Source organism: Hermetia illucens, chromosome 4 (assembly GCF_905115235.1).
Source record: "Hermetia illucens chromosome 4, iHerIll2.2.curated.20191125, whole genome shotgun sequence".
Taxonomy (NCBI): domain Eukaryota; kingdom Metazoa; phylum Arthropoda; class Insecta; order Diptera; family Stratiomyidae; genus Hermetia; species Hermetia illucens.
In genome coordinates this window covers 61,030,977-61,050,419 of record NC_051852.1, presented here as the reverse complement: position 1 = coordinate 61,050,419, position 19,443 = coordinate 61,030,977, and the positions used below count along the sequence as shown (strand labels likewise).

The 19,443-nt window shown below is 36.0% G+C and overlaps 1 protein-coding gene across 3 annotated transcripts in view; it reads left to right on the top strand.

Moving 5' to 3' along the window:
• The window catches only part of LOC119654526 (serine/threonine-protein kinase SIK2-like), a 175,575-nt gene that overhangs the window by 95,688 nt on the left and 60,444 nt on the right, over window positions 1-19,443 (top strand). The gene's annotated exons all lie outside the window — the stretch shown is intronic.

Here is a 19,443-nt window from a genome sequence, read left to right as displayed (position 1 = left end):
TCTTGCATTGATGTTAAGAGAAGATTTCCATACATACAAAAAGGGGGTACCAATTTGTTTTCATCAAATGTAGGCGTGTGAGATAAAAGGTCCTGATTAGAACTTTTTTTCTTAGTTTTAACATCAATCTTAAGGGAAGGGTGGTTGGAAAACACTTATTTTAAGGGCCACATCAAATTTCGAAAGCTGCAGAAGTCTTATCAAATCCTTTATTATTTATTATTTATTTCATAACTTTCCTAACCTGCTTGGGGTTCCGTTTGTGCGGACTGTAGTAGTGAAATATACTGAAAATTGGCTCTACTATTCTATAAATAAAGATAACGTGACTATTTTGTATAGCCACTCCGTAGTCCTATTGAGAATACCGCTATTTGAAAATCTCCTATAAATTGCTATCAATGGTCTCAAGGCTTTCCTTATGCTATCTCACATCTACAGAATTAGTCCCTAGAAAGACAAAAATATTATATATACGAGGGGGGACCCAAAAAAAGCGGGAATTTTGTCATAACTTCTTTATTTCTCAATATTTTTACACCAAATTTTGATCCTCTTCAAAGTATTCGCCTTTGACTACAACGCACTTTTCCAAATGATTCTTCTATTGTTCAAAATATTTTTTAAATTCACTCATTCGGATGTTTTTTAAGCCGTCCAGCGACTTTTGTGTCACCTCCTTCACAGAGGCAAAACGCTTTCGTTTCATATTCCTTTTGAGTCGTATCCACAGCACCACGATTTATCACCAGTAATCACCTTGGAAAAAAATTCAGGGTCCTCTTCGAGCTGATTTTGAAGCTCAAAACATGCCTGAAGTCGACGCTCCCTTTGCTCATCTGTGAGGAGGCGCAGGACGAATCTGGCCTTCTCATGTGCAAATCTTCGGATAATATTCTCTGAATTGAACTCCATGACATTCCCGACATCTCACAGAGCCATGGTCTTCACGAACGAGGGCATTGATTTTGTCGACGTTTTCATCAGTTCTGGACATTGTGCGGCGTCCTGAACGAAGTTGGTCTTTCATTAGACATTTCTCCATTTTTAAAACGTGAAAACCAATCGGAAACTCTGGTTTTACTTAAGGCAGCATCCTCATAAGCAGTATTAAGCATTACAATAGTTTCCGCGGTCGATTTCCCCAACAGGAAACAACATTTCACAGCCGCGCGTTGTTCTGCTATTACGTTTTCGTCGAAATGTAAAAAGTTGTTTTACTAAAAAAAATCTCACAGGCGAACCGATGCACTCACAGCAACACAACTTCACACACTGACGCAGATGGCATAACACTAACGAACATGTGGTCAAACAATAGGTTCCCCCACTCTCCCTCCCCACCACAGCGTAATTCCCGGAACTTATGGGTCCCCCTTGTACAGGGTGCGGCAGCATAACTTCCTTTTTTAAAATGCGCGCCACTCAGTTAGTTGATATCATAGCTAGTGGTCTCGTTCAAGAGGGGATACTGTAAAGTTTTGTTCCGATACGGTTCAGTCGCCATCATGCGTTGGAATAGTGAGGAGCGTGCCTTTGCCGTTGAGGTTTACTTTTCAAGCGGATGTTCGGTTATTGCAACACAGCGTGCATTTCGGAATCGCTTTAATTTAGCCCCGTTGGCTTCCGTCCCAGACCGCAAATCAATTATTACATGGGTCACTACATTCAGACGAACTGCAAGTGCGACAAAAGGAAGAACTGGAGCCCCTCGGCTCGTTAGATCACCTGAGAACATTGAAGCAGTGAGAGCGTCAATGTTGCGGTCGCCACGGCGTTCTGCGCGCAAACACGCATCTGCCCTTGGACTATCCGATCGTTCTGTGAGAAGAATTCTTCGTGATGATGTTCATTTTCATCCCTATAAGATGGCGATAGTGCAGGAACTTTCAGAACGTGACTTCAATTCTCGGATGAACGCGTGTGAGCTTCTTCTTGATGTCGTTCCCGAGGGTGCTATTGTTTTTTTTAGCGATGAAGCCCATTTTCATTTGTGTGGGTCGCTTAACCAACAAAACATGCGCTACTGGGCTGACACCAACCCTCGAGAATTGCATCAAAAGCCTTTGCATTCACCCAAAGTCACAGTGTGGTGTGCAATTTCCTCAGCTGGAATTATTAGTCCCTGAGGAGGAAGGAGGAGGAAAATGAGGTTACAGTGACAGTGAATTCGGACCGGTATGTAAACATGCTACAGAATTTTTTTTCCCACGGCTAGAAAATTTGGATTTGGGGGACACTTGGTTCCAACAAGACGGTGCAACAGTACACACTTCAAGAGCATTGATAGCTGTTTTGAGGGAACACTTTCCAGAGCGCCTTATCTCAATTAGAGGCGATTTGGAATGGCCGGCACGCTCTCCCGATCTGTCCCCTTGTGATTTTTTTCTATGGGGTTTTTTGAAATCCCGTGTTTATGTGAACCGTCCAAGAAGCCTTCAAGATTTGAAGACCAACATCCAAGAAGAAATTGCCAACATAACACCTGCTATGCTAACAAGAGTCATGACAAATGCCAGAAATCGGTTTACGCAATATATGGAGAATGGGGGACGTCACCAAACAGATTTGATCTTCAAAACATTCTACATTATAAAAAATAACTAAATATTTTCCGATGCATACAATAGTTTTTATTGAGTTTTGAAAAAAGGAAGTTATGCTGCCGTACCCGTATGTATAAATATTTCACATGTATATGAAAATGGCTTTCCCACTGCGTTAAAATTAACAGTCTAGTGTGTTCGACTAATGCATGCTGCAGTGTTTTTCTTAGAACCCGCGTTGGTAGTTTGTTGTGCGTTGTGGGAAAGGGAGAAAACGTTGGTTTGCGAAGCCATTTTTGAATAACATACATATATTTACCAGGTAGTATGATGTAGTTTGTCAATTTCAGAATAAGAATGAAGTTCAAAACTATTCAAGAGAAAATTTTAAAATTATAACTGTTTATGCAAGTTTTGCTATCATTTCTCCTAAACGACCCGATAAAACGGGCTGCTTTCTGTTGTGTGTGGGCTATATTCTAAGAAAGAGATTCTACACTCCCGATTTGCTGGTATGGCTCTAGCCTAAATTGTAAACAAAATGATTAAATCCACCGTGCGCACGGGGCATCATGCTTTTCATATTGTTCACCTGTACGATAGCTGAATTGACTGACCACCAATATCAACTTAGGCTACAGGTGCGGATCCTGCTTGTATGTAACATGGATATTTGTGTTTTCCTATATGCTCATATCAATTCTTTAGACTTGTCACTTACAGCGCATTAACTGTGATGATAATGGAACTATTCAAAAGGTGACAGTGTTGACGTCCCATGCTCCACGAAGCATTGTAAAAGAAACACATATGTGCACACATGCGTATGGGCTGAATTTCGTTTCAATTGTCGAGAAAATTTATACAGAAGTTGAGCGCGGGTATTCATCGTTGTAACAATCTATTTAACTAAAAAACTTGAAAAATCATCACCATATAAAACAATTCAGCATCCCTTGGAATGGTAGATTCCCTTGAAGTTTGTTTCAACCATCCAAACGTTTACAACAAAATACAATCTATTGTTGGCGTTGGAACTGGAAAGTTTGATGTAAATGTGTTCACAATCAGTAAAATAATTTAGGTTAAATCTTTTTCTAGTAAATGGAGAAAAATATCAAGGGGTTATCTGTTATATTTTTAAAAAAAGGTGATGCAGCATCGTATTATACAGGTTAGAAAAGGAGAACTTAACATGAGCTTGGCGATAAACTAAAATTTCATTATCTTGTGATTTATAAATAACCTACTTTTTAAACTAAAAGAGTTTTAAACTTTTGGGAACCTGCTATTCTTCCCCATGTTTTTGAGAACTAAATACATGCATACGTTCACATGAGATTTTTCAAACTTTTTATTTTGGAGTCCTATCCGTAACCATCTATTTGCGCAACCAACACACAACTTATATATTAACCAAAACCGCAATTTGTATCACACTTCAGGAAAATAGAAGGCAAAAAAATCCTTTGTGAATTTTCCGCGTTTTATCTCATGTTCATACTTTAGCTAGCACAACTTTTTTAAAAGCCGCAGCTACTTGACGTACGAAAGTGCGTCAGCAGAAATGTTTTTGTCCTCAATGAGGTGAAACTGTGGTGATGATATTCATAAAGGCAACGGAATTATTCCATTATAAATTTTCAGTTTTCGTACTAAAATTAAATTTAGATATTTTCTGGAGTTTAATTAATTAATTGATGACTATGACATTTCGGTATCAAGATATTAAATTTCATAATGGAATAAATTGCACTGTTCCCTGTGCATTTCTATTCACATTGCGCTTTTCAAATAACAGCATGATAACTGAATGTTGATAAACTGTATTTATAGGTTTGTATACATTATTCCGGCAAGATTTCTCGCGAGAACTTTTTTCAAATAATGCAAATATGCGTACATATGGTAACCATTCAATCCACTGCAGCAGCAGCAAATGTTTTTAACATTTCTTATTTTTATAATTAATTGCTCTTCCGAGAAATATAAATGGCAGTTTATTTTGGGAATTTCCTTCCAAGGATATTCTTATTTTTAATTACATATGATTATTATCTAACATACGGAGTTGTTGATTCGTTTACACACGATGCAATATACCCTTTCCTTTTTGATGATTGCTCTGCTCCCAGTAGCTGTCTAGACTTGCAACTTCCTCAATTTTAAAACGGAAATTATCTTTTATTTTTTTTTATTACGAGGAACAGAGTAGGCTAAGGAAGGTTAATTGGATACAATCATAAATTGCCTAATTTGATTTTAAGATAATTAACCTGACTGAACAGATTCAGTTTTCATCACTATTCAATTATCTCACAGTTGCCTTTTTACTGAATTCGCTCTTCAAGTGTACAGTATTAAGCAAGGAATATGCTGGAGTTCCAAGCATCCTTGTGTTTTTTTTCGCATATTTTATATGAACCCAGTAAATTTCGATAAGGAGTCGATAATATAATATAGTAGTGCTAATTACTTCCGTTCTATAATTTTAACGGAAACGTTTATTTCAGGCTTCATTATTCAAAATTATCCACAATTACTTATGGACCCTTTTATACGCGGAACATTCCAGTGTTGCGGCGCCAATTACTTCTAGACACTTGCCTGGAATTAGAACTTTTAATTACCTTTCTTATCTATCGAAGTGATCTACTGCCTAAAAGTTAACTAATTGCTAGATGGTTAAGTAGACTAGTGACTTAGTAGAAAAGACAGAACAACCACAATGAGAAGCAGGATCGATATTGGATTTAAATAACCAAATCAAATAATTAAACACGGCTTTCATTCAACTGCTATCAAGCTTACCACATATTTTTCCTACAATGTTAAAGAAGAATGTCAGGGTAACTTTTGACAGTAAATATCAGTTTAATCTTCAATATGTTCACATTCGATTGAGGAGCTTCCTGGCGTCTAGAATAATTGCTTCTCGTTTTATCAGTTCACCGATATCCATTCCTCGGTAATCCTTTATAACTTCTTTGCATGCAATATTCGTAACGGGCTTCGCTAGTATTATAAAATGCAAAAATTGATTGTTAAATTCTATTTGCAATAATTATGATTTTCACTTCGTCACGGTGCTATGATTTTCACTTCGTGCATGGTGCCAAAGTAAGAGCTACTCCGTGCAGTTGACAGGTTTTTTTAAATTTTTACCTGGATACCTATAATTTTTGTAATGTGACTTCTGGAATTCTATTTGTGTTCGATGGTGTTGATTAATTATAATATATATGTTTTATTGTAGTTTTCGTGGGTCTAACCAGCTGAAATTTTTACTGCATATACTGTGAAATTACCAAAAAAAAAAAACTGTAAAGATAATTTATATTTTTTTTCAAAATTATGACGAAGGAAGAAAGCGATTTCTTCAAACTGTTTAGCACACAACAACACAATTTATTTATTTTTCAATATGTAGCAAGGTGTCACTTAGGCTCAACCTTGTAGAGAACATTAATCATCAACACCAATGACATACGTTTTAAGGTTTTGTTTGTAAAACAAAACCTTATTAAAATCGGTTTACTGTCTGTCTGTCCGTCTGTCTGTCTGTCTGTCTGTCCGTCACACGCATTTTTCTCGGAGACGGTTATAGTGATTGACACCAAATTTGATGGAAAGGTGGGAACTGTGAACGCTCACGCATATAGTGAGTTACATCCTCTTACGACGAATTTGAGGGGGGTTGTAAATTTTTTTTTCATCAAATATAGTCATGTGGGGTATCAAATTAAAGGTCTCGGTTAGTACTTTTCGAAGCCGGTCTTAGTTTTGACTTTTGTTAAAAAGGTGAGGAGTGCGGGGGGTTGAAAGTGGTCATTTTTTAACGAACCCATTCTCAGGAACTACCCAGCCGAAAAATCTGGAAAAAATCAGGGGGCTGCCACTATGTGGTGCCTAGGCTCCGAAATACCTTCCATATCGATACCTGTTCAAATAAAGTTAATTATAATAATAATATAATAATACTATAATTTTTAGTAATTGACAGAAAAACCCCCCTTAAGTTCACCCTAGAATCACAAAATTTTGCAGCAATGTAGGCTACAGTATAGATCATAATCCTGCCAAATTTGGTGAAAATTGCACTATTACTAACATAGTTATACTAGGTCAAATCTGCGCTCCTCTGCAAATTCAAGACTATGAATGTCAATATCACTTGAAAGTGGCTATTTTCACATAATATATGCATATTTTATAAAAGAAATACACAAAACCTTTCATACCTGAAGCGTCTAGCTTCCGGTTTCCCGACTTGTTAAAGTATTATTTTAAGTTTTAAGCGAACATGAATTACCGCCTTCATTCAAAGTTGCATTGATGCGCGAAGCAATTTCATAACGCAGTTCACCATTGGCTGATAGTATTGGCAGAACAGTTCAACCCAACACACGAGTTCCTCTAGCACTAGGTATTGCCGTGAAACATACCCGATGAGTTAGTTTGGGGCAAAGTCAAATGCAAAACAGTAGACCACATAGGTGATGCTCTCGAAAAAGCCGATTATTGCTTCAGATTGGTGGATCCTCGTTCTGTTGACCCTTCAAAGTGTTCATCTCAAAATTAATAGGTGTAACAATTAATAGGATTCTCCCCTTGTGGCCTAATGAAACAAGTATCAGTTATTGCATGTCCTAAGGTAAAGTTTCCTGCCCTTGCCCGATAGAATAATTTGAGCTCTACCGAGAACGTATCCTCAGTTCTCGATACTTTTGGGTTTCCAGGCCGCCTCGTTCGAATCTCAAAGGCAACGTCAGGAACCTACCCAATTTGCCGAAATGGCAACACGCGCGCACATATTGGACTTCCAATTGTCAAGTTCCATAGTGAGGTATAACTCTGCGCTGCTTCGAATGAAAAAAGATAAAAAGGAACAATACTACAGAATAGTCTTTGAAATCTGTAAATCTTGTTGCTGAACCTTACTTTCACTTTTTGGTATTTAAGAAAATTGAAATTTCATGCTTAAATTTAAATTTAAATTTTGAGGTCGATAAATCAAATCAAGCGAAAACTACACCACTGCAGACGCCAACATGTCATCAAAACATGAGAAAAAATGTAAATTTTGAAATCATCGAACTCGTAGTTTTTCTTCAAAAACGTTTTGAGTTTATTCACTGGTTAAGATTGTTATTGTGTTAACTTGGCGTTATTTTTCGTTTCTTCTCTTGTCGTTTCTTCAAAAAACGCATTAATTTGTGAGTTTTGGCAATTCATTGCACTCTTTACTTTTGATTGAAAATGTATAAGTATATTTTGAACAGTCGACGGGACGTCTATATTTTCCTCAATTGTCAAAATATAGATTGAACTTTACAGACAAGAGCAAATTCCACGTTTTCCTACAATTCCAACGAAATAGATCGAAAACTGCAAGTTGGCCGCAAATAACTTTGTGTCAATATAATAAACAAGAGAAAGAATAATGATAGACAAATTAAAGTAGACCAGCGGAAACACTCTAGCTATGCGTGCACTCGGAATGCGCCAAATGGCTAGATCTGATTAGTATATTCTCCCTTCTTGCTAACTGGTGCAAGTACGTGATGTTTCAAGTAGGTCTACACATAAATACATATTTGAAAATCAGACGTTCATTTATATATATATTTATGTGATAAGTGCGACATTTAAACGTTTTATTAGTAAAGTAGATATTGTGTACATATTTCATTTCTGCTGTTATAACGAATGACGCACTTGACACCTCAGGATTAAGTAGACTTAATAAGCTTGATGTATTATATTTATATCTTGTATTATCGGAATAAGTTTGATGTTTGTACGTTGGAGACTGTCGAAACCTGATATACGAGTATAAAAAATGGAGTGTCATAATCTTAAATTGAAACAAACCGAAATTTGAATATGCAATTTCTTATCTGCACTTGCTATTTGATTTCTTTTTAACAGGTTTGTCACCTAAGAAAGTATTGTATAATAAAGTACATAATTATGAGTTGTCGATATATATAGCTGTAATACCTGTAAGATTCGAAATCTCAAAAAGTGGATACTTGAGTTATTTAAGGATATCGGTCTCTTGTGGGAACCACTTTGAAGAGACGTAGTCGGTTAAGAAACTACGATATGTAGCACAATTCCGACCATGTGCTGGACCGCTGGACGGTTCGCCTTCAATATCGGCTTTTCATCTTCATCATCAAATGTATTATTGCCATGTGTAAAGTTTCCCCTCTTAACAGATTTTCAGTCTTATCTCCTGGAGTATTTACAATATTTACTGATTTTTTTCACTCTTATCAGCTTGTTAGTTTTTCTACGCATGTTAAATGGAACATGTTGGGAGTTCAGTCTTTAAATTTGTCTGCATTTTCAGCCGTTTTAGTTAGTTAGTTTAGTTATACTCCTTGAACTCCTTCGTGTCCTTACTTTGAAATTCCTTATCTTATAATATTCAAAATTTCTCCGGTCATTTTTTAAAGACTAGAGTTTGTTCTCATAAGTATTAAATATCTTTGTGTGGTATCGGTAGAAATAGCTTAGGCCAAACTAATTTTGTTGGTTTTCTTCTATAAGGTCTATCATTTTAGTTTCGTTTTCTTTAAGGTAGTAGCACAGTGTGACGATTTTAAAAAATCGATCTTCCTTCTTTGCATATTTCAAAAATATAATACGTTATAGAATCTATAGTCAAAATTTCAGATTGAAATTCTAAATATTTCTAAAGTTATAGCACAAAGAATGGAGCACGCAGCAGTAAGTATAATCACTCGTCCCTTGTATAATGTCATATATTATTAAGGTCTAGGCATTATACAAAAATATATGCTATTATCTGAGTGTAATTATACGGTGTTTCCAACGATTAGTTATTTGAAATAATAGAAAACTTGTTGTTTCTTTTTCGTTGCAGTAGATTTTTATTCTTGCAGTCAAGACTTGTTAGCATTGATGAAGGGAACAAGTAGTTCCCGAAATATCGGTATTTGGAAGAATAAATATCTACGCCAACGAAAAAGAAACATCAAGTTTTTTATTATTTCAAATATGTTATTAGAAAATACACAAAGTTCCGGGGAAGCGCTTATAAAAGGCTTTCTGATATTTTTAAAAATTATTTGCATATTTGTTTCGCATATTTCGACAAGTCTGCAGAATAGAAAGAAATTTATTTTTTCTTAATTCGGACCACCACAGAAGTTAAGTAAAACAAAAAAATTGTTGTATATTCCAAGCTTCTATGAAAATCATATTAAAAATTAAGAACAATCGTATATTTACTGTACTTCTACCTTAAGAGAAGAAATTAAGTAGAACTTCAGATTTGCTTTTGGATGGGTATCCGCAAGTGGAACCTCCTTTCTAAACCAGCATATAATCTTATAATCTTAGTAGGGTTAAATTCAAAATGTGGGTAACCAACAATATCAATTTGTCAATCTAGAAGTTGCAGATCTTGCTTTCCGGTTGCGTGGCCTGACATGAAATAAACTCTAAATGCACATTGAATTTGGGTTAAAAATTGAAGACTACCAGACTTTCTGTGGACCTGACACTTTAACAAAAATACTTTTAACATATGCTGATAAAAAACCCATAAATACAAATTAAAGGGACGTGACAATACCAAATTTTTTCAAATGCTTTATTTTTTAAGAAAGAGAAGAGGTAGACTAATCAAACTTTGCATGTAAGTTATTCTAATCTTAAAGTATTTTGAAAAGTAATTTTCCAGACTGTTTTTTGTCAACTACAGACTATTTAATAAAACATCAGAAATTGACGCGAGGCTGATTTTGATTCACTGGAACGTCCCAAAAAAAGGGATGACTGTAAAATTTTGCAAAAAAATCTGATAGAAATCAAAATATTTAGCATCAATCTACCTCCCTGTAGGTCATTCTACTGCACCATATAGTATTTTTTTCTTTTCATACGACTTCTCTAGTATGATAGATACATATAAAGCAGAAAAGAAAGAAGCAGATGTTTTGAAGAGAAAAGTGAACTCAAAATGTGGTATTCATGCGCCACATTATATACCCTGGCTACCATTAAAAGGAGATATACAATTATTTGGAAGAGAAACCCGTCCTTTCGAATTGTTTTTGAAGTATTGTGTGACACAAAACCTTATTCAAATCGGTTCAATCTCTATCTGTCTGTCACCCGATTTACTTGGAAACGGCTAAATCGATTGTCACGAAATTTTGTAAGATCATCTAGTCTGCGTGTCCCTTTACATGCAACGAGTGGCATCATTTTGCGTTGGGATTAAGGGATGTTCCCCATATATGCGAAACAGTGGTGTATTTTTTTGCAAAATACAGTCATGTGAAATATTAAACGAAAGAATTCGATTAGTACTTTTCGACAATGATCTTATTTCTGATATTGGGCGAAATGCAGGGCAGTGAGTACTTAAAATGTGTGCCCAAAAAATTAAACAGGTCTCGTTCTCAGAACCTATCCAATTAAATCATCTAAAAAAATCACAGTGATGCACCTATGCCAAATCTAGGCAGCAAAATACATTCCATTCAGATGTCTCCTCAAATAAAGTTAATAATAGCATATTACTATATTTTGGAAATTTACCTGAAATCCCCCTTAAGTTTATTCTCGAAGTAATTTGGCTTCAGAGTAAGTGATAATATAAGACACAATTCTGGAAAGTTTGGATGAAATCCAACTATTCCTAACAATGTTAAAGAAAGTCAAAATTTTATATTCGCCTGAATTCATTGTACTCCAAGCCATGTGTTACCTTGACCACTTCTTAAAAACCTGTAATTGTGGTTTCATTACTTTCATTATAGTGTGGTATATTAGTGTAGTCTGGGCTTTACAGGTATATTATAAACCAGAATTTTTTTTACCAGCGGGAACTGTAGCCTAATGATCGATTCAAAAGGGATTGTTAAAGTGGAGTGCTCAAACGACTGTAACTTTTACAGTTTTTCCAATTTCATTTTGAAATTTTGCGGAGATATGCTTCAAGTATGCTACTAATATCGATAATAAAATGAGTTTCCGGAAAGTTCTAATTATACACCTTATTATACTCGAATTCGACTTTTATACTATTAAAAATATATGTTTAGAGGTATTCACTATGAAAATCAGTCGCAAAAGTTCGAATTTTTAAAAAAATTTAGCCCGTCACGTCTTCTTGATGTGGGGTATAATTGAATATTGACAGTAATGATAACTTTCAGAATATATATTATATCGTGATTAATTTCCTACTGTGGTAAGGGATGCTACTTGACAAATGCGTGCATAATTGAAAGCATCGTTATGGCAAAGCACTATTTAGAAGGAAAACCGGACGAGTTCGGCTTTCTACCTGCCATATTAATATGTAATAGATTTGAATTTTATTCACAAAGTGAATTTCTCGTTTGACTAAAAACTTGAATGCATTTTACGACATAATTGCAAGGAAGAGGTTGGGATTTTATGGCCTATTTTATTCTTCCAAGTAAAGTGTATTGAAACACACAAAAGGGCAGTAAGTAGAGCATAAAGGCAATCTTTGACATAAGGGAAATTCTGTGCATGAGCTCCTATATGGACGAGAACATCACCCTGTGCAAAATCTAGGTCTTCCAATAAGCAATGTAGCTCTATTGTATTAACAATGTAGCAATATATTATAGCAGACATCATACAACCTAATCTGTAATAATTTGCTAGAAAAGGTTTTTTTAAACTACTGTCAAATTTAAAGTACATCAAATGATTATAAATCTAGTTTCAGAGAATGAAATTCGGTATTGGGCTAAATTCAATGTGGGGTACATCATACATATGGCAGCGTTGATGTATGCATTATATCAGCTATGTTTGAAATTCTAAGCACGTAGATTCCAACCCAGTAGGATAAATGTTTGTCCCAGGAAATTATAAATTTCGATAATAATAAATGACTAACTATTTATTTATCCTTTCTTTTCACATGAGAAAGAAAGAGGCGCGACTGATGACGTGAAATGACATTCAAAGGATTTTTATATTATTTGAAATTCACATAATATCGTCCGTTTATACATACTCGTTCTCTACCCGATGATGCCACTACTATCTGATATTTATCAAGGCTATGATGTTGGTTCTCATTTCTGGTTATAACTAGACTATTTTGTTATTTTTTGCCGGAAATGGAAAATTATTTGTCTTGTGGGGTTTCTTATGAAATTGACGGATAGAAACCATATATAGATCTTCGAAATTCATTTGCATGATTAGCGCACTTCCAGTAGAAAGCCAACGGTTTCACATATGTAAATACATATATAAACTAGTTTGTTCAAGCATACGTGGAAACAAAACTAATACTATTTGAGCAAAACACAAGCCGTAAATTAATAACAGAAAGGGCAAACTCCTTATGAATTAGTTGTGGAATATCCACGTCAGTATTGTGAGAAATCATACGTTATTAACATCAGTCCAGTCCCCATCTGTTAAGTTGATTTCTTTGAATTCTGATAAAAAAATGGCCTAATTCTTTTTTTATTATAACCGATTCAATGTCCCTCTGTCCATTTGTCTGTCACACCCGATTTTCTCGGAAACAAATCGATTGTGGCAAAATTTGGTGAGAATATGTGGTCTGTGTGCCCCTTTACATGCAGCGAGTGGCGCCACTTTATGTTAAGTTTGAAGGCGGCTCCCCATACATGCGAAAGGGGGTGTCAGTTTTTTTTCACAGAATATGGTTATGTGGCGTATCAAATGAAAGGGAATAGTACTTTCCGAAATTGTTCTTATTTCTAATATCAAAATGTGTGCCCCGAAAAGTTAAACAGGTCTTGTTCTTAAAACCTATCCAACGGAAAAATCCGAAAAAAATCACAGTGATGCATCTATTTGAAATCTAGACCTCAAAATACATCCCGCTCCGATATCTGCACAAATCTTCTTTTTCTCTAGCCTTCCGCAAACGGGGTCGGCTTGTCGTGATCGGTCCCCATCCAGCGTATCAAGCCACCACTGTCACTTACTATCGACTTTGATGTCCAGACCAATCTTGGCAAGTGAATTCTCGTTGGCGCGCATTACGTGACCATACCGTCGAAGACGCCTCTCTCGCAATTTTTCCACGATCGGTGCAACCCCATATCGATCACGGATATCCTCATTTCGGATGTGATCAAAACGTATCACGCCGCTTGTCCAAAGCAACATCTTCGTCTCCATTACCGCAAGATGCCGTTCATTGTCCTTTATAGTCGGCCAACACTCAGAAGGACAGACAAAATTGCGATAAATTTTAGATTTGAGACGTTCGTTGATTCGTCGATCACAAAAAACACCAGTTGTGGAATGCCGCTTTTTCCAGGTTGCATTAATTCGTGAAGCAATTTCATTGCGCAGTTCTCCATTTAAATCGCTCAGTTCCGGGCAAATCACTGCTGGTAACAGTGATTGTGCCTGTTTTATGGGGATCGGTCGTCAAAAATTCAGTTTTATTCAAATCCAATCTGATGCCCTGTTGCATGAGGCAATCGTTCCATTTTTGGACAAGTTGCTCGAGATATTTTTTGCTATTACTTGCAAAAATAAAATTAATAATAGTATTGAATCACAAGCCATCCAGATCAGGCATTTGATAGAGCCAAATGGCGAAACCGATCACGACGTGCCGACCCCGGCAGAATGTAGGGTATGTTATATACTATTGCCGCGGTTTACTGCGCAACGAACAATATTGGGTTCTGTTGCAAAAAGATCGTTAATACCAGAATTCTTGTGGAGTTGATGTTGGGGACAAAGGGGGTTGGAAACAAACTATTCACGAGGAGCTAAGGCAGGAGTAGTACAGCGAAAAAGAAGAATGAAAAAACGAAATAAGGAGGAAGATGCAGTCCGGTACCACAATGGTTTTGTGTTTCAGTGTGTGTGTTTTACGATCCCGAGTATCAAGAGCCAGCTGTAGGTTTTGAACTTGTTTGCCTCCTAACGGGGGAAAAAGTTTCATCAATCATGATAATTTGATACAAAAACCCCTGCCGATTTCACTTAATGCATACATTAGAAGTTGGTAGCTGTACCAAAGGCAGAGCTTCCTTAAAGATTCATTTAGGATTAATGGCAATTGATCTTAATGGAATGTGTGAGCGATGTTTCCGCTATTCCTCTATAGGAACATTGGTGGAAGTACATGCGTGTATTCACTTTTATTCTTTTGTTTATCTTAACGCGCATGAACCTTTTGGAGAATTTTTTATCTGGCCCATTTATTCAAAGGCAGTGAAACGAATAACAGTTTGAAGTACAACAGGGCAGTGTTATAAAAAAAGACTTCCTTGGGCATATTGTTTTTTAAATAGAACAAACACTAGCGAGATCGCATGTCTGCCGGCAAGCTGCTAACGGTTCATTATGCACTGGTGTGACAAATCTTTCATATTACCTCTTCCTCTGGGCAGTATTCCAGTAGGCATAATTCCTGGAGCAAATAGGTAGATGAATCCAAGATCAATTTTTCTAAGTCTAAAAGGAAGTAATATCAAAGCTTGTGTAAGATGTGTGAGACGAGATGCAATTCGCTTGTAACTGCAATGTACAATGAACATTCCACATCGGCGAAGTTCGTTCCAAGTCAGCCAGGTTCATTCACAAAATTCATTTTATACCGCTCCTTCATCTCGTACATCTCGCTTACACCTTTTGATTCGTGCCAAGAAATAACGACACTCCATCAGATCGGCGGCAAACGCTAGTGAAGCTCCCAAACCAAACCCCTATCCACACGTTTGTGCTTACGGCGTTTTTTTGAGGATAGGCAAGTGTGTGGCTGTACCTGATCGCCTGTAAGCGCTAGCAACCAGGCCAAACACCTTATCCACATGTTTTCGATTGCGACTGCTTCTTAATGCTTGGTAAACATGTGGATGTTCCATAAGGAACAGTGTTCATAGTCCCCGGGTTATTGTCGAACTTCATAATATCATAATACTCTGCAATCTACACTTGGTACTTATATATATGTATGCATGTTGTCTGTTTTAGGCCATGTCCTATTTCTCATTTGCGCTAGTTTGGTTAACAGCTTCCGATATAATAGTAAACTTACTGCTTCTATTCAGAAGATCTAGTGTGTACTGCCAATTTTTTTTCAGCTGGAATGGTCAAGCTGCTGTTAATATTTAATAACTTATTCGAGTTGTAGTCATGACTATAGGAAGAAAGTTTCAAAATATGTATGTAGGTAGTTAAGCAAGCATTTTTTGTGACATATTATACATACAAGTAATACCTTCAACAGTATTGCTGTAGAGGAACGTTTTTACCAGCTTTATTGTGCATCTATGCAGGTGTGGAGAGGAGAATATCTCTTTTCTGTTCATTTCTACTGTCCAGCATTACAGCTTCATTTAATCGTTTTCATGAATGTAAATGAATATTTTACATTAAAAACTGTTCATGGATCGGAATTCATTACTCTAGGTTTCTGATATTTCTGAACTGAACGGTGTAAAACAAGTATTTATAAACATCCTATGTTGAGTTCACATATCTTGTTTAGCTACCTGCTACAGCTTATCTTCCCTCGTAAAGTGTTTGTATATTGTAATATGCCATATTGATTAATATCAATATCTGCAAGGTAGAAGGCAAACACGTAAAAAATAAACTGTCACAAAAATGACGTTATTTACAACCTTCGACTCTCTGCTGACGTATGCCGTACTGGAAAATTCATAATGGAGCTCATTCCAAACACCTAGAGTACAGCCTAGGCGTAGTATTGTACTGTCTAGCTATACTCATAACACAATTATTGCTATCGTCTGCGTCAGCATGATTAGGTCGGCGGCAAGGTCAACTGTATCTTTTGTGATTTTCTGTGGTTGATTATGGAATTTTCATGGAATATGTATATCAGATTAGTGATATTTCTAAATATTGCTTCCCTTACCTATGTAGTTAAATATTCTTATCATTAACTTCTTTGGCAAGATGAAAAATGTAAGGTAATTCCCATTCCACTGCTGAAGTACTTGATTTTCCTCCAGAGATGATGTTGAAATAAGAACTGACATAAAGGGTCTTTTATGAGGTTACGTTGAACCTAAGCCCCCTTTTCATAGAAAGAGTCGTTAGTAGGTCGTCTAAAAAGCGAAGTTGTCTGGATCTTTTTCATGCCTCACGTAATTCCATGTAGTACAAAATGAAGAGACAGGTATGAATATTAGATGCACTGAAGTGTTTCTTTTTCTCCAAATGAAATGGAAATCTTTGGTGAAATTGAATAGCAAAAATAATGTTTGTGTGGTCTCACTACATATGTACACTACTAGATACTAACGAATTCACACTTTTTATCCCGATGAACGTGAAGCGAAGTGACTAGTGAGGAGCAGTTATGGAGGTGAGTTATGTGTGACTTTCTCTCCGGTTGCAGTTGTCCTCATAGGTTCCCAATACCGACTGGAAAAAGTTCCTCATGAGTGCTCCATATGTGTAACTATTAATCAACAGAAGACCTCGTTCGTTCTTGGGTCTTCTGCGGTTTAATCGTCAACGTGTGGGACATTTCATTTATCACATACTCAAATCGTTGGAACTGGATTTAGGAACATTAATGCATACGTATATGTATGTTCATATGCCTGCTCTTAGAGAGAATAATAAGACAACGATTGCAATGGTGGAACTAATTTTGTTTGCAGCTACGTATTGGGAATTCCTACCAATGAGAATCTATTCATATTCAAATCTTCTAGGTTATTAATAAGATGGGAACTCTGCAAACAACTTCTCAAACAGCATTTTAAATATGGGAAAGTGATTCACAAGTTCAAATTTCTGAACGCCATTTACCCGATGTCAAAATTAGTTTGTATAAAGCTAAAAATAAATGACGTCTCGTAGAGGTCGCGGACAAATCTTGAAAAGTTCAGTGCTTTATAAATATATCGTCATCTTGTCCGCCGTCAGCGGCTTCCTATGTTTGCCTTGAGTGTCGTGTGTAGAAAATTGTCGTATGACGAAACGATAAAATTTTTATTCTACAGACTTCGAGTTTGTGCTGTGCCACTCGCTTCTTGAGTGCTGATGATAGGGTTTTGTAGTGATTTAGATATCTTTGTCTAAAAGCGTGTCTGGTTTTCGCTCAACACAATAAATTTCGGTTTATTAGTGTTAATATAGCATGCGATGTTTGCAAGCTCTGAAACCCAGTATAGAAACGCACATGTACGTAAATACCTAGGAATGTAAATGTATCGACTTTTGGTCTTAATTGTCTTAAAAACGTTAAAGTTTTGTCCATTTATATCGGACGCTAGTCGCCTTCGATATAAAGCGGGACATTCAGTCAGAGAACCTTTCCCTCTCGAATCGATGATTAAATTTCTTGGTGATTTCAGTTGTCGTGAGATTATGAATTGACATATCTTTTGCGCCTACGAGTTTTGTTGCAAGTTGAAAGCGAATAGAAGGAAAAATACCCCAAATGTTTGTATATATTATACATACAAGAAACTCACATTTAGTGGATAATGTCTTTCGCAGTGGTTGAGACTACTTTTTACCATAAATGTATACATACTGTAAAACAACAGATTATTCCAGGTAATCTATAGAACTTTTCAGACCCCACGCTACTCCGTTTCTTTTTTATCACTATCTGGCGACAAGATACCAGGCAAAATCTACTTTTTTCCAGCTCGGCGGAAAGTTTCTTTCGTAAGCAATTTGTTCATGTTGTTTTGGTTTATGCGTTTATTGTAGTTAATCAGGTCTATGAAGCTTATCTTAGCATTTTTAGAGAAACAATTGAAAAAAAAATCGGAAGATGGATTACTTTTAAAGACTTCGAGAGTGTGAACATTAAATCATTGTGAAATGTACATTTTTTGAAAAAAATTCCTTATTATTGTCGATTTGTCGCATTGGAAAATAATTATGCATTTTCTAGGATGCTTCTGCAAGTGGAAATTAAAAATTCACTCGTTATCTAAAGATATGCTTTTTAGGGAGTAACACCACCTTGAAGTCACACTTTATTTTTGAATTTTTAACTACGAAATGCGAAATGCTTTAAAAATTCTTAGAGGCTGTATGGGTATCACATATACAGTAGTGGTCAAAACTTAAGGAAACTTTCATTTAAAATGAATCAAACACTTGTAAAATTTTTATTTTTCGTTTTTTTTATAGTGAACCTTTATTTCATCCTTTCAAAAATAAATATGATTACCGTTAATTTAACATAAAACCAAAAAAAAACTTTCGGTTAAAATGGTGGTTTTTTCAACCCGTGAAAACTTTGGAAACTTTTTTAGATGCAGTTTACAACAATAACAATGTGAAACAAGTCAGAATATCGGAAGCTCGCGCTTCTGGTATAAAGGTTTTGTGTTGATCTTATGTAAGAAACTTCAACGCACCTTTTTCTATTCCTATATAGCTACAAATCTAACATATTCCTTCATCCGAATACTGTACACATGCACGTATATAAATTGATCGTACCCATATTTCCGATTTACTTCTTATACCTATCTGAATTAGGCACTACCCCTAAAGTTCATTAGCACGCATATACTATATGCCTACATACACACATGTCTGGTTGGAGTAATTGATATTCATATACAAATGACTAAAAAACTAAAACAAAATAATTCTTTGCGACCCCATTCATTAGAAATCATTTCGTTGTGGTATTGACGAATTGATATGTGTTGATAACGTCATGCAGGTTGAAGAGTGCACGAAAATCACAAACATGGTAAAGTTTTACCCCCTATAACTTTGTTAATAATGGTTGGATTTTCTTCAAATTTGACCAAATTGTGCATTATGTTCTTTGTTATACGTGAATTTTGTACTTCTGGGATGAACACAAGGGGGATTGCCGGGTAAATTTCTAAAATGTGGAAATATACTATTATTA